This window comes from Gopherus evgoodei, chromosome 5 (genome assembly GCF_007399415.2).
Source record: "Gopherus evgoodei ecotype Sinaloan lineage chromosome 5, rGopEvg1_v1.p, whole genome shotgun sequence".
NCBI lineage: Eukaryota > Metazoa > Chordata > Testudines > Testudinidae > Gopherus > Gopherus evgoodei.
Window position 1 is genome coordinate 34,701,992 of NC_044326.1, and position 13,133 is coordinate 34,715,124.

Sequence of the window (13,133 nt, forward strand, 5' to 3'; positions counted from 1 at the left end):
TAAGCATTCAAAACTTTTTAGGAAATGTTAGAATTAAAGTTGCTTATTGTGAGAAATAGTTTATATGAGAATACAGAGCTAGTATAAACTTAAAGGGAAACTACACTAAAGCAGTGGCTCTCAAAGCCGATCCGCCACTTGTTCAGGGAAAGCCCCTGGTTTGTTTATCTGCCGTGTTCGCAGGTTCGGCCAATCACGGCTCCCACTGCCCACGGTTCACCGCTCCAGGCCAATGGTTGCTGTGGGAAGCAGCCCGGGCCAAGGGATGTGCTGGCCGCCCTTCCTGCAACCCTCACTGGCCTGGGACATCAGTGGGAGCCACGATCAGCCGAACCTGAGGATGCGGCAGATAAACAAACCAGCCTGGCCCACCAGGAGCTTTCCCTGAATAAGCAGCAGACTGGCTTTGAGAACCACTGCACCAATTCTCTTGTTGCAAAGGAAAAGATGCGACAGCTGTCAAGACATATCTAAATTTACAATAAAGAAATGCTGAGGAATGCATGATGAAATGGTTTTTTCCGTTGGACAATTTTTAGATGAACCTTTTTGAGGCCTTCTTTTGGATGCTGTTACCACGTTTCACTGAACTGTTTACCTGGAGGACTGAACTAGGGCAACTCCCTCAAAGCTGGCTTCATTTTTGATATTTCAGGATTCACACTGCATATGGTCACAACAATGGATATTTTAAGGAAACTGCTGTCTCAAGTGTGACTTTCTTAGACTCACATTTGATCAAAACTTGCCATTTTGATGTGAAGGGACCACATTTTAGGGCTTCAAGGCGTATTTCCCACCCCAGGCCCAGAGACCTTGTGGGATATACTGTAAGGGGCAGCAAGCTAGAACCACAATGATATACAGCAAGGTAAATGCAGAAGGACTTGTAGTCTTTCAGACCAGCAAGACACCTGATCAGAGACTGACATTCTTAGCTCCCTGGAAGTCAAAACCATGGGCTATTCCAGCCTGACTGGTCTCCCAATCCCAAAGACCCTGGAAGCATGAAGTACCATGACAGTTACTTCATTGCCTGATCCCTTGACTTCATTTACAACTCCTATATTGTAGGAGTTTCACAGCCACGAGAGCTGAAGGGCTCTAACTCTTTTTTCCCCTCTTTTTATTTTTTTGTCTTGTATTTATTAGCTGGGAGCTGGCCATCCTTTTTATTATTTTAGGGTGAATGTGTGGCTGAGTGCATGCATGTATTACTGCACGTAAAGATCTCATGAGGAAGCACCAGAAAGAACAGTCCCCAAACTTAAATAGCCCTACAACGCTGTGTTGTAAAATCTTTGAATATGGTGTTATGTGAAAATGTCTAGAGAAGGCAAGCTGTCTGCTACAGTTTAAGTGAGAGCTGCTAAACATCCACTTTTCAGAGTATTTTGTTAAAGTCTGTATTTGTGGATTTTGTTTTTGTTTTTTTGGAGTGGGGAAAATACATTAGCCATTATAAATGAGAGAAAGTTACTTACCTTATAGTAACTGGAGATTTGAGATGCATGGTCCCCTATCTGTATTCCAGTGTTGGCATGCACACACGCCATGTGCCCAGAGCCAGAGAATTCTGAAAGCAGTATCCGTTGGTCCACACATGGGCCCTGGCTCACCTCATGCCTCTGACTGAGGAGATAAAAGGCTGGGTGGACCAACCACCTCTCCAGCTCCTTCTTTATCTCAAATCAGAGAAGATCCAAAGCAGAGGGGAAGGAGAGTGGGTAGTGGAATAGATAAGGCCCCCACATCTCAAAGAGCTTCCAGTTACTATAAGGTAAGTAACTCTCTCTTATTCTTTGAGTGCTGGTTCCTATGTCTACTCCACTGTGGGTGACTGACAAGCTGGACTCAAAGAGGAGGGTGAGAGATTGTACATGCAAGAGACGAATGAAGGACTGACATTCCAAAAAATGCATTAGCTGAGGAGTCCTGTACCAAGGCATAGTGTCTCGCAAATGTGTGGATGGAAATCTCAAGTAGACACCTGTGACTCTGGCAGACCAGCTGCCAGCTCATGTCAAACCCCTTAGTCCTCAACTGAGCACTGACAAATTCATAGCTGGAAAACAGTCTCTCTCAGGTCCGTGTTAGGTTTGTAAGAATATGTTTAGACTTTATGAAATGCTGTAAGTTGCTGTGTGCATTAATTTAACTTACGATAGCTGCATCCCATGTTATAAGGTAATATTTAAGTGTTTACTCTGTAACTGAAAGTATTTGCTCTGAAACTGCAAACCATTAGTCAGGAGAGAAGCACTACCAAATATGAAATACTAGTTTGCCACAGCAGGTGTTATCTCTTGCCCTGCAAAGGAAGGCCCATAGAGAGAGAAACCATTGTCAAATATCAGAGAACAAAAGACAGACTTTGTTGAGTGCTTCCCGCCACACCCATAAAGAGATGTGCATATGTACTCATCCCATCAGCTTGAATTCTGGGGGAAGGGAATAAAAATCCCTGACAAGAAAAAAACTGTATCTTTATGCTGTTTGGACTCAGAAGGGCAAGGATTACTAAGCATAAGCAAAAGATACCCAGTGTTTGGCCTGGGTTAGCCCCGAAGGACATATACAGCTTGCTTATTATAGAAGTTTCTATTACCTTTTGAAACTTAAGACTGTAACTCATTTGTGTGTGTATGTTTATCTGATATAAACTTGTAAATAACTCATTTCTTTTTCATAGTTAAGAAATCTTTAGTTAATTAAAGGATTGTCTACAAGTGTTATCTTTGGTGTAAAATCTACAGCGCAATTGACCTGGGGTACTGGTGCTACAGGATTGCAATCTGGTGCTGATGGAGCCCTAGACTTGTGGTATTCTTATCATGCCTCTGAGACTTAGAACATACTAAGTTCTCTTAGGCTGAGCCTATAGACTTGATCAGTTTAGGTAGGTCTGAATCGGACTTCTTCAATGTGGATCTGGAGGAAGATGTAGCCTCATGCTTATGAGAGTGCTCCATGCTCCCTTACAAGGCCCCACTGAGGGATCTAGGGGGGCAGACTCCCTTGCTCCGGAGATGGATCTTGTGGGGGTATGGAAAAGACGGTTACTCACCTTTGTAACTGTTGTTCTTCGAGATGTGTTGCTCATATCCATTCCAGTTAGGTGTACGCGCCGCGCGTGCACATTCGTCGGAAAACTTTTACCCTAGCAACTCAGTGGGCCGGCAGGTCGCCCCCTAGAGTGGCGCCACCATGGCGCTCCATATATACTCCTGCCGGCCCACCCGCTCCTCAGTTCCTTCTTGCCGGCTACTCCGACAGTGGGGAAGGAGGGCGGGTGCGGAATGGATATGAGCAACACATCTCGAAGAACAACAGTTACAAAGGTGAGTAACCGTCTTTTCTTCTTCGAGTGATTGCTCATATCCATTCCAGTTAGGTGAATCCCAAGCCTTACAAAGGCGGTGGGGTCGGAGTGAAATGTGGCAGAATAAAACTGCCGAGCCAGAGGCTACAGCCTCTCTTGACTGCTGAACCAGGGCATACTGCGAAGCAAAGGTAAGGACCGAGGACCAATGGAGCTTCGCGACAGGTCTCGTGGGTAGAAACACGAGCCAGCAAGGCGGCAGATGAAGCCTGAGCCCTGGTAGAATGCACGGTGATGTGGCTTGGGGAACTATGAGCCAAATCATAACAAGTGGGGATGTCCGCCATCACCCAAGATGAGATCCTCTGAGAGGAAAACAAGCAAGCCCTCCCTTTGGCCCGCTACCGGGGCAGAGCTGGGGCGCCGTAGGCAATGATTCTGTCAGCACAATATAATGCGAGCACTCCACAGATGTCCAAGGAGTGCAACGGTTATGCCCATTGCGTTGAGCTGTGGGTATCATGAAAGGCCAAAACACTTTAGGGAGGAAAGCCGGGTGCGGTCATAACTGCACCTTGTCTTTGTGGAACCTTCGTAAGAGCTCTGATCTCAGAGACCCGTCTGGCCAAGACTAGGTTGAGGTCCCAGGGCGGGGCTGGGCGGCGCACCCGAGGGTGCAAGCGCTCCAAGCCCTTGAGGGACCTCGAACCCATAGAGCGTGGGACACTGAACGTCCATCTTAGCCTGCTGGAAGGTAGGGATGGCTGCTGAGAGTATCCTCAGCGATGATACCGCCAGATCCTGCCGCTGAAGGCCAGAGGCAGGCCAAATAGAGGGGATCGAGACCTCAGCAGGAGCAAGATCGAGCGTACTGCAGCTGTAAAGGAAACGCTTCCACCTGGCTCGGTACGTTGACCAGGTGGAAGGCTGCCTGTCACCCCGACTCAGGTACGCAGGAGCCACCGTGAGGCGAAGAGGCTGCAGGTCCGAGTGGCGAAGCCTGTCATTGCCCTGAGTGATGAGGTCTGGGCTGACAGGCCGAGCAACGTGGTATGTCAGTGCTGCCTGGACCACTCTGGAGTGATCATGATGATGCACGCTCTGCCCCTGCGGAGTTTGAGCAGGACGTAACGAACCAGTGGGAACAGTGGGAAGGCATAATGCAGTTGGCCGTTCCACGGCATCAGGAATGCGTCCAAGATCGATTCCGAGGAGAGACCTTGGAAGGAGCAGAACACCTGGCATTTCCTGCTCTCGCGATGAGCGAACAGGTCTGTGTGAGGAACCATCTCCACTTCCGGAAAGCGGGACGCCTCACATGGGGCAGAGTGATCACTCGTAAGACAGGAAAAACCTGCTGAGTCAAAGAGTTAAGACGTTCCGAACGCCTGGGAGAAAGGACGTCGCCAGCTCCATCGAGTGGGCTATGCAAAAGACCCGGAAATGGATGGCCTCCTGACAAAAAAGGGGGAAGGACTATGTCCCCCCTGAATACTTATGAAGCACCTGGCCATTGTGTTGGCTGTAAACACCGAGATACAACGGCCTCGCAGCTGCCGCTGGAACCCCTGGCATGTCAGGCGGACTACTCTCATTTTTGGGGCATTAATGAGGAATGCCAGCTCCCTAGAAGACCGAAGGCCTTAAGCTCGGAGGTGACCATGAGCACTCGAGCAGAGAGATGATGCGTCCGCCGTCAGGGGCAGTGAGGGCTGGGGCGGATGAAACCGCATCCCTGTCCACACCAAGGAGGGAGTTAGCCACCACTCTAGGGAGCCTAAGGCGTTCGAGGGAACGGTGACTACCCTGACCACTGGCTCCCTGTCCAAGCGGTACGCCGAGGTGGGCCGGACTTGGAGAGGACGGAGGCGGAGCTTGGCGTGTTTGGTTACAAACTTGCAGGCAACCATGGACCCAGGAGACTGAGACAAGAACGAGCTGAGGTCGTTGGGAAAGCCTTCAGACCTCAGATGATTGTTGCCATCGCCTAAAACCGCAGTTGTGATAAGCAGGCTCCGGCTAGGTAGGAGACCAAGATCGCCCCTAGGAAGCCCAACCTCTGCGTGGGAACCAGAGTGGATTGCTCTATAGTAATCATCAGGCCTTGAGCTGTGAATAAGACCGTGACGATGCCCACGGGCTGAGTGGTTTGTGTCTCAGAGTCTCCTCGGATAAGCGAATCGTCCCAATACGGAAAAACGCATATCCGACATAGCTACGGTAGGCGGCGACTATGGCCGTAAACCGGGAGTATTCACCGCTGGCTATAAAGCGGAGGCATCTCCCGTGCAGAGGGAAGATGGCATTGCGAAAGTACGCGTCCTTCCTATCCAGGGCGGCATAGTAGCCCCCAGGAGGCAAGGATGGAATAATGGTTCCCAGGGATACCATGCAGAACTTCAACCTTATCCCAAACCGGTTGAGTCCATGCAGGACCAGGGAGGTCTGAGACCTGTGTTCGAGTGGGGGACTAGGGCATAACGGGAGTAAAACCCCTAGCCCCTTTCGTCCGCTGAAGGGGGACAGGGCTGGAGCAATTTAAAGGTGGTACCTATGCTCCATCGTGCGCAGGACCCAGCGATCTGAAAGTAACTGGGGCCATGCCAGGAGAAAGCGGGATCAGGATCCCGTCCTGCGACTGGTACACCGCCCTCCGGCGAACCTTGGAAGGTCCGTCTTTTGTCCCAGTGGTAATTGCGAGGGACCTTGACTTTGGCTTGTTAGGGGGCCTGACTTTTATCTGCGACCACCTTGGCCTTGCCGTTCTCCAGAGTTCTGCCTCTGGCTATGCACAGAGTATGGCGGCTGGGGCCATAAAGGCCTGCGTTTGGTCGCTGGCGTATACATGCTGAGACGCATTAGGACCCTATTGTCCAGCAGGCTTCGCAGTCTGGGGCTGTCTCTGCCGCGAAGATGCCTTTACCAACAAAGGGTAAATTCTTTCCCCCGTCCTCCAAGACGGCAGCGAACTCCAGGTGGGAGGTTCGAGGGAGAAACTCCTCCACCCAGGTGCTATAATTATCGCAGCTAAGCAAGGCTTGTTGCTTTGCTACCCAGAGGTGCAGGGCCCCTGCAGAGTACACCTTGCATTCGCCAAGGCTCTTTCTGCTTCGGGGCTGGCGCCCGCTGGCCATCATATCAGGATCGTGGTCCTGAGCATAAAATCTGCGCATATGAGATGACACGGATGCGTGTCCGGACGGCCATGGAGGTACGAAAGAAGGTACGGGCCGAGTCTCTGACTCACTCGGACCTTGCCCAACTCGGCACCGGGGACTGGCATCGGGAGGCGTATCGGTACCTGGAACGAGATCCAGACCCGCAACCAGAACGGTGTCGGGAGGTCGACCGAGATCTCGAGGCTCGGAGAAGAGCTACAGGAGTCAAGGTACCTGCCCCGGTGCCAGATGTCGGAACGGTGCCGATAGCGGGTCGGCGAACGGGATACCGACCGGTGCAGCGAGTGTGACCAGTACCGAGGAAAACAGCACCGGGACTGCCAGTGGTGTCCGGCGTGCCGACAGGACTTGGAGTGTCTGCGGGACCGTGATCATGAACGGTGCCGCTCTGCTGTACTGACAGGGGACAGTCCCTTGAAGAGACTGTATTACCCGTACCGGCGGTGCCCGGGTCAGGCAGCACTGACTCTGTCATGGCACTGAGAGCCCTCGCCGTTGGTAACATCTCCGGCGTGCAGGGAACAGCAGGCTCAACCACAGAGCGTACTGGGGAGCTGTCAGGCACCGGATTCGACGGCCCTCGTGGGGCCGGGATCCACGGTACCGAGGTCATCTGACTTCGGTAGGTGCCGGTGCCGGGCGAACCGAGCTAGATAAGCTGTCTGGCTGCGGTGCCGTTAGCACTGAAGCAGCGGGAGTAATACGCTCAACCACGGCGCGTGCCGGGGAGCCGTCGGGCACCGGATTCGATAGCCCTTGTGGGACTGGAATCGACGGTGCCGATGTTGTCGGTGCCTCAGAGGCTTCGGTTGGCATGGAAGCAGCCGGAGCAGGAGCTCAACCACGGCGCGTGCCGGGGAGCCGTCAGGCACCGGATTCTACGGCCCTTGCGGGACCGGGATCGACGGTGCCGACGTCATCGGTGCCGCAGCAGGTGTCGGTGCCGGGCGATCCGACTTAGACCAGCCCTCTGGCCGCGGTGCTGTTGGCACGGAAGCAGCCGGAGCATTAGCTCGACCACGGCGCGTGCCGGGGAGCCGTCAGGCACCGGATACTACGGCCCTTGCGGGACCGGGATCGACGGTGCCGACGTCATCGGTGCCGCAGCAGGTGTCGGTGCCGGGCGATCCGACGTAGACGAGCTCTCTGGCTGCGGTGCCGTTGGCACGGAAGCAGCAGGAGCAATACGCTCAACCACGGCGCGTGCCGGGGAGCCGTCAGGCACCGGATTCTACGGCCCTTGTGGGACCGGGATCGACGGTGCCGACGCCATCGGTGCCGCAGCAGGTGTCGGTGCCGGGTGATCCGACGTAGACGAGGCCTCTGGCTGCGGTGCCGCTGGCACGGAGCAGCAGGAGCAATACGCTCAACCACGGCGCGTGCCGGGGAGCCATCAGGCACCGGATTCTACGGCCCTTGTGGGACCGGGATCGACGGTGCCGACGACATCGGTGCCGCAGCAGGTGTCGGTGCCGGGCGATCTGATGTAGACGAGCCCTCTGGCTGCGGTGCCGCTGGCACGGAAGCAGCAGGAGCAATACGCTCAACCACGGCGCGTGCCGGGGAGCCGTCAGGCACCGGGTTCTACGGCCCTTGTGGGACCGGGATCAACGGTGACGACGTCATCGGTGCCGTAGCAGGTGTCGGCGCCTGGCGATCCGACTTAGACGAGCTCTCTGGCTGCGGTGCCGCTGGCACGGAAGCAGCAGGAGCAATACGCTCAACCACGGCGCGTGCCGGGGAGCCGTCAGGCACCGGATTCTACGGCCCTCGTGGGACCGGGATCGACGGTGCCGACGTCGTCGGTGCCGGGCGAGCCATCTTAGACGAGCTGTCTAGCTGTGGTGCAGCTGGCACAGAAGCAGCAGGAGCAGTAAGCTCTACCACGGCGCGAGCCGGGGAGCTGCCAGGCACCGGGTTCCATGGTCCTGGGGGACTGGAATCGACGGAGCCGAAGTCATCGGTGCCTCTGCAGGTGACGGTGCCGGATAACGCAACTTAGGCGAGCTCTCTGGCTGCGATGCAGGTGGCACGGAAGCAGCGGGAGCAGGGGGCTCAACCACGGCGCGTGCCGGGGAGCCGCCAGGCACCAGCAGGAATCGTAGACTCTCTCGACCTCGGAAGAAGGGAGCGGTGCCGAGTCGACATCGGTGCCGGCGACGGTCGGTGCCGAAAGGCCTTGGTGGTACCGGCGGGGTCCGGTGCCGAGGAGGCGCTTCTGCCCGCCGCTTGAACATCGCTCGGCGCCCAAGGTGGAGGGGTAAGTGAAAGTCCCGCACCTTTTGTTCTCGGCTTAAAAGCCTTGCAAATAGGGCACTTATCTGTCAAGTGTGATTCCCTGAGGCACTTCAAACAGGAGTCATGTAGATCTCTCTTCGGCCGCGGCTTCTGGCAAGCCGGGCCCCTTTTAAAACCCGGTGAGCCATGCATGGCTCCGGCACTGGGCTCATGGAAGGGGCTACTTCCTGAACCCCGCTAACTAAACTAACCATGTTAGCAAAGAAAACACGTATAACCATACAAATATATATATAAAAGTGTTATAACTGCATAATTATATACGAGAAAACGAGTAGCTAGGGAAGTGGAGGTCAGCTAAGCCGCGCTCCACTGTTCCAACGACCGACACGGGCGGCAAGAAGGAACTGAGGAGCAGGTGGGCCGGCAGGAGTATATATGGAGCGCCATGGTGGCGCCACTCTAGGGGGCGACCTGCCGGCCCACTGAGTTGCTAGGGTAAAAGTTTTCCGACGAATGTGCACGCGCGGCGCGTACACCTAACTGGAATGGATATGAGCAATCACTCGAAGAAGAACAGAGACTAACTCATTCACTCTAAAATACAAACTATCAGACAAAAACCTTAAAACTTGAACTATAAAAATTATTTACATATATCTAAATATATTCACAGATAAAGGAGAAAGCTGAAGATTTAGACACTGGAGGTTCCGACCCAGGCCATGCAGCGGTGAGAAGCAACTGGAGAGGTGGTCTGTATGCCCCATCCTTTATCTCCTCAGTCAGAGACACAAAGTGAGCAAGGTCACATGTGTGAACCAATGAACATTGCTTTCAAAATTCTCTGGCTCCAAGCACATGGAATGCACGTGTACGCACAGGGAATATACACAGGGACGAGCACTTGAAAAAGAAAAGTGAAATCTAAGGAGGAAACCTCAAAGTTGGCTCAGATACATGACTTTGATGTAAATAGTTTTGTTTTAAATAGTAAAACTGATACTAAAACATTTAACCAGCTTTGTTGATTTCACTGCCTTGAGTTCTTCAATTGGGGTTTATAACTAAACACACAGCTACCTCAGATTCCTGTTTTGTGATTTACAAGGATTGGCTTTTGTTCTATTAATCTGATGATCTGACTCATTGATTCAATCCATTATCACTGTTAACTCATTGACGTGACTTTAACAGGATAATTATATTATTTAACAGTTTAGTGGCATTAGTACCTTTGTTTTAGCAACATGCTTTCTTGAATTTATCTTTATTAACTGTAATACATTTATAAAATGGATATTGGATCACATTTTTTCAAGTAACTTGGGACATAACCACTAGGAATGTCTGGTGGGTATCAGCTGATCTGCCTAGGAACCTAATCCAGCCCCTCTAAGTGGACCCTCTGGTTCATGCAGTATGCAACCTTAATTTGGTCTTTCTGTGCATATGTACTATGACAGTCTTTCCAGCTATTCAACAGAAAGTTTGTGGCAGAGCCATGAATAGGATTCGACTCTCCTGGGATTGAATCCAACACCCTATTCACAGGAGATATTCTCTCCCCTCTTGTAATCCTCTGCCTCTTTTGCTGTCCATCCTGTCCAATAATTGAGGCAGGGATCCTATAGTATAAATAGGTTATGATCATGTAATTAAAGACTATCATACCGCATACACGCACGGGGCATAATTAAGGTTGTATGAGCAATATTAATTCTGGTATTTTCTAATTCTGAATTGCTTGAATTTGCAACCAAAACATTATTTTAATACAGCATTACATATAAAATACTTCAATAAAAAAAATAGTCTCATTCCATCTGATGGAATTTTTACTACTTGGAACAACTCAAGCTAATATTTCTGAAGAAAATAATCTGACCCAAATGGGAGGTAAAAATCTGGCAAGCAATAACACTAAGCCTTGCCCAAAAAAAATCAGACAGGAATTTACAGTGCAATAAGGCATCAAAAAAACAAAACACACCCAAGAGCCCCAGCAATGTAGCCTCCGGAATGAACACATAATGAGACAGTGACATGTTAGGGGAACTCAGAGGAGGAGAATAACATTTATTAGAGGCAGCAAGAACTGTCTTCTGAGGAAATATTCTAAGTATGCATATTGCAACAGGATACAAGCATGATCCAAATCCAACAGAAGTCAATGTAAAGATTCTCATTGACGTCAATGAGGTCTGGATCAGACTTCAAGAAAGAATCTTTGCTGGAATTCCATAGCATCTCAGGATCTGCCAGATGGCTTCTCTGGGGCCACTATAAAATGCTTTTGTAAAATCATGGACGTTAAAAACCATCTTCTGCTGGTATTTAAAACCTTTTTCTATAAGTCTTCTCAAGGTGTAAATCTGGTCTCAACACTACCTACAACAAGATCAAAATCTAGTTTATTATTCCCGGAGTACTTAATTAACAGCTATTTTCATCCTACTCAAAATAATAATGCAAAACACTTTCCAAGTACAAACAGATCCAGTTAACACAAATTAGCTGGTCACTCTTTTCAGGGATTTTTCTCCAGTCTTTAGGGCAGCTCTCTTTTTCCCCAAACATTCTGTACAACCTGCACATAATAATTCACTATCACTGCCTTTCCAGCTTTTAACATTTCAGCATCTATCTTATCATAACCTGGTGTCTTACCCCTTAACACTCTTCAGTTACTTCCTCGAACGCAATTACTTCTACTGATATAGGTAAGCCTGCTATTTCTTCAGATCCCTCAGTGTGTTAAAGATTACCAGGCTGTACTCAACCAGCTACAATGTTCCATCCAATGGGCTTTCTGTCCTTCCTCTGTGGTTAAAATTGTACCATCTTGAGCCTTCACAATGCCACAACAGTTTAAGAGTTGTGATGACAGTTGTCTGGAGAATAGAAAAAGCTTTTAAGAATCTCTTCTCTTGTATGGTTCCTTGGCTTCTATTACTTCGCTTTCCGTCTATTCTCTCACCTCTTCTGGCTGATTTTTAAGCTTACCTTTGTCCGCATACTCTTGTTGCAGAATAGCTCTTTTGCTGCTGTCTCATTCTTCCTGAATTCTCTTAATTCTTTCTTCTCTTCAACAAGCCTCTGCGTATTTGGTTGGAGCCATTCTTTTCTTAGATCTTCTTACCTCTACTGTGATCCTCGTAGCATTCACAAATTACTTATTTGAAAAACTGTCACTGTTCTTCTATGACCATCCATATCTTTAGCTATTCAGATTTATTGCTAAGCAGCAGCAGCTTAAAATGTGTCTTCACTTCTGGATCCACTAACTTTCTAGTATCATACATATCCTCTACCTCACATGGTGTTACCTGCTTTAGTTTTGATTGTTCCAATAACAAGAACTCAGCACTCGTATATACCCTGGCAGCCAACATTGATCTCCAGAGCATACTGATGGCAATATGAACAAGCTGTTTCTGGGTGAAGCCATAACTTGATCTCTATGTCAGTTTGTAGTTTTCCTCACATGGAAACAGTATATCCCCAGAACAAAGACTGTTTAGGCTGCAGAGCTGGACAAAATATTCTCCATTGTCAATCTGCCCTGGGATGTCACGTCTGTCCATAATGCGCTCATATCCAATATTATTGCCACCAACCTGTGCATTTAGCTCTCCCATGAGGTTAACAATGTCATAAGTATTGATCTTGCCAAGGATGCTCTGCAAACTTACATAAAAATAGCCTGATCTGTTCATCGGTATAATTTGTTGGCGAATAACACAAACTCTGTGACTTTTTGCATGGTTCATCACAAAGCGTGCCGTCAACATTCCAGAGTTACAGGTTCCCATTCTTCAGTGCTTTAACCGCTTCCTTGATTTGTAATAAGACTGTGCCTTCCTGGTGTGTCATCTTCTCTTCCAGATTATAAAACCATTGTCTCTTCCTATGATAATTTGCCTCATCTAGACCATCTCATCTCACTCAGTCCAAGAATCCTTATGCAAAAGATATACATTTCTGTGATAATCTTGATCAGCCTCCCTGTGCTCCAAAGTATTCTAATATTCCAGAATCCAATTCTTGTCTTAACCTTAGCTGTAAAAATACCTCATTTCAGACGAACTTCATTGCAACTTTGATTCTCAGCATTGGCAGGATTTACTGCTTGGCCAGTACTATCTTGTCTTAAATTCAGCAGATCGTGGTTCTCAGCAGTTTTGTTTCTATTGGCAAATCTGTGACAGACTCTTCTTGTGTCTGGGTGTTTCTGGACATGTACAACTAGAACTAACTAGAGGAAGCTGAAGGGCACTTGTAACCTGCCAATGGTTATGGGCTCCTTCCACTGCAAGCACTTCATAGCCCACAGAACTCACCAAGCCACATGAAGCTTCCTGTACTATTAGTTCAAATTAATGAATTCACTG

General features: G+C 49.7%; 1 protein-coding gene across 6 annotated transcripts in view; it reads right to left on the reverse strand.

The window, feature by feature from the left end:
- ADGRA3 (adhesion G protein-coupled receptor A3) overlaps positions 1–13,133 on the reverse strand; it is a 121,914-nt gene that overhangs the window by 18,311 nt on the left and 90,470 nt on the right. The gene's annotated exons all lie outside the window — the stretch shown is intronic.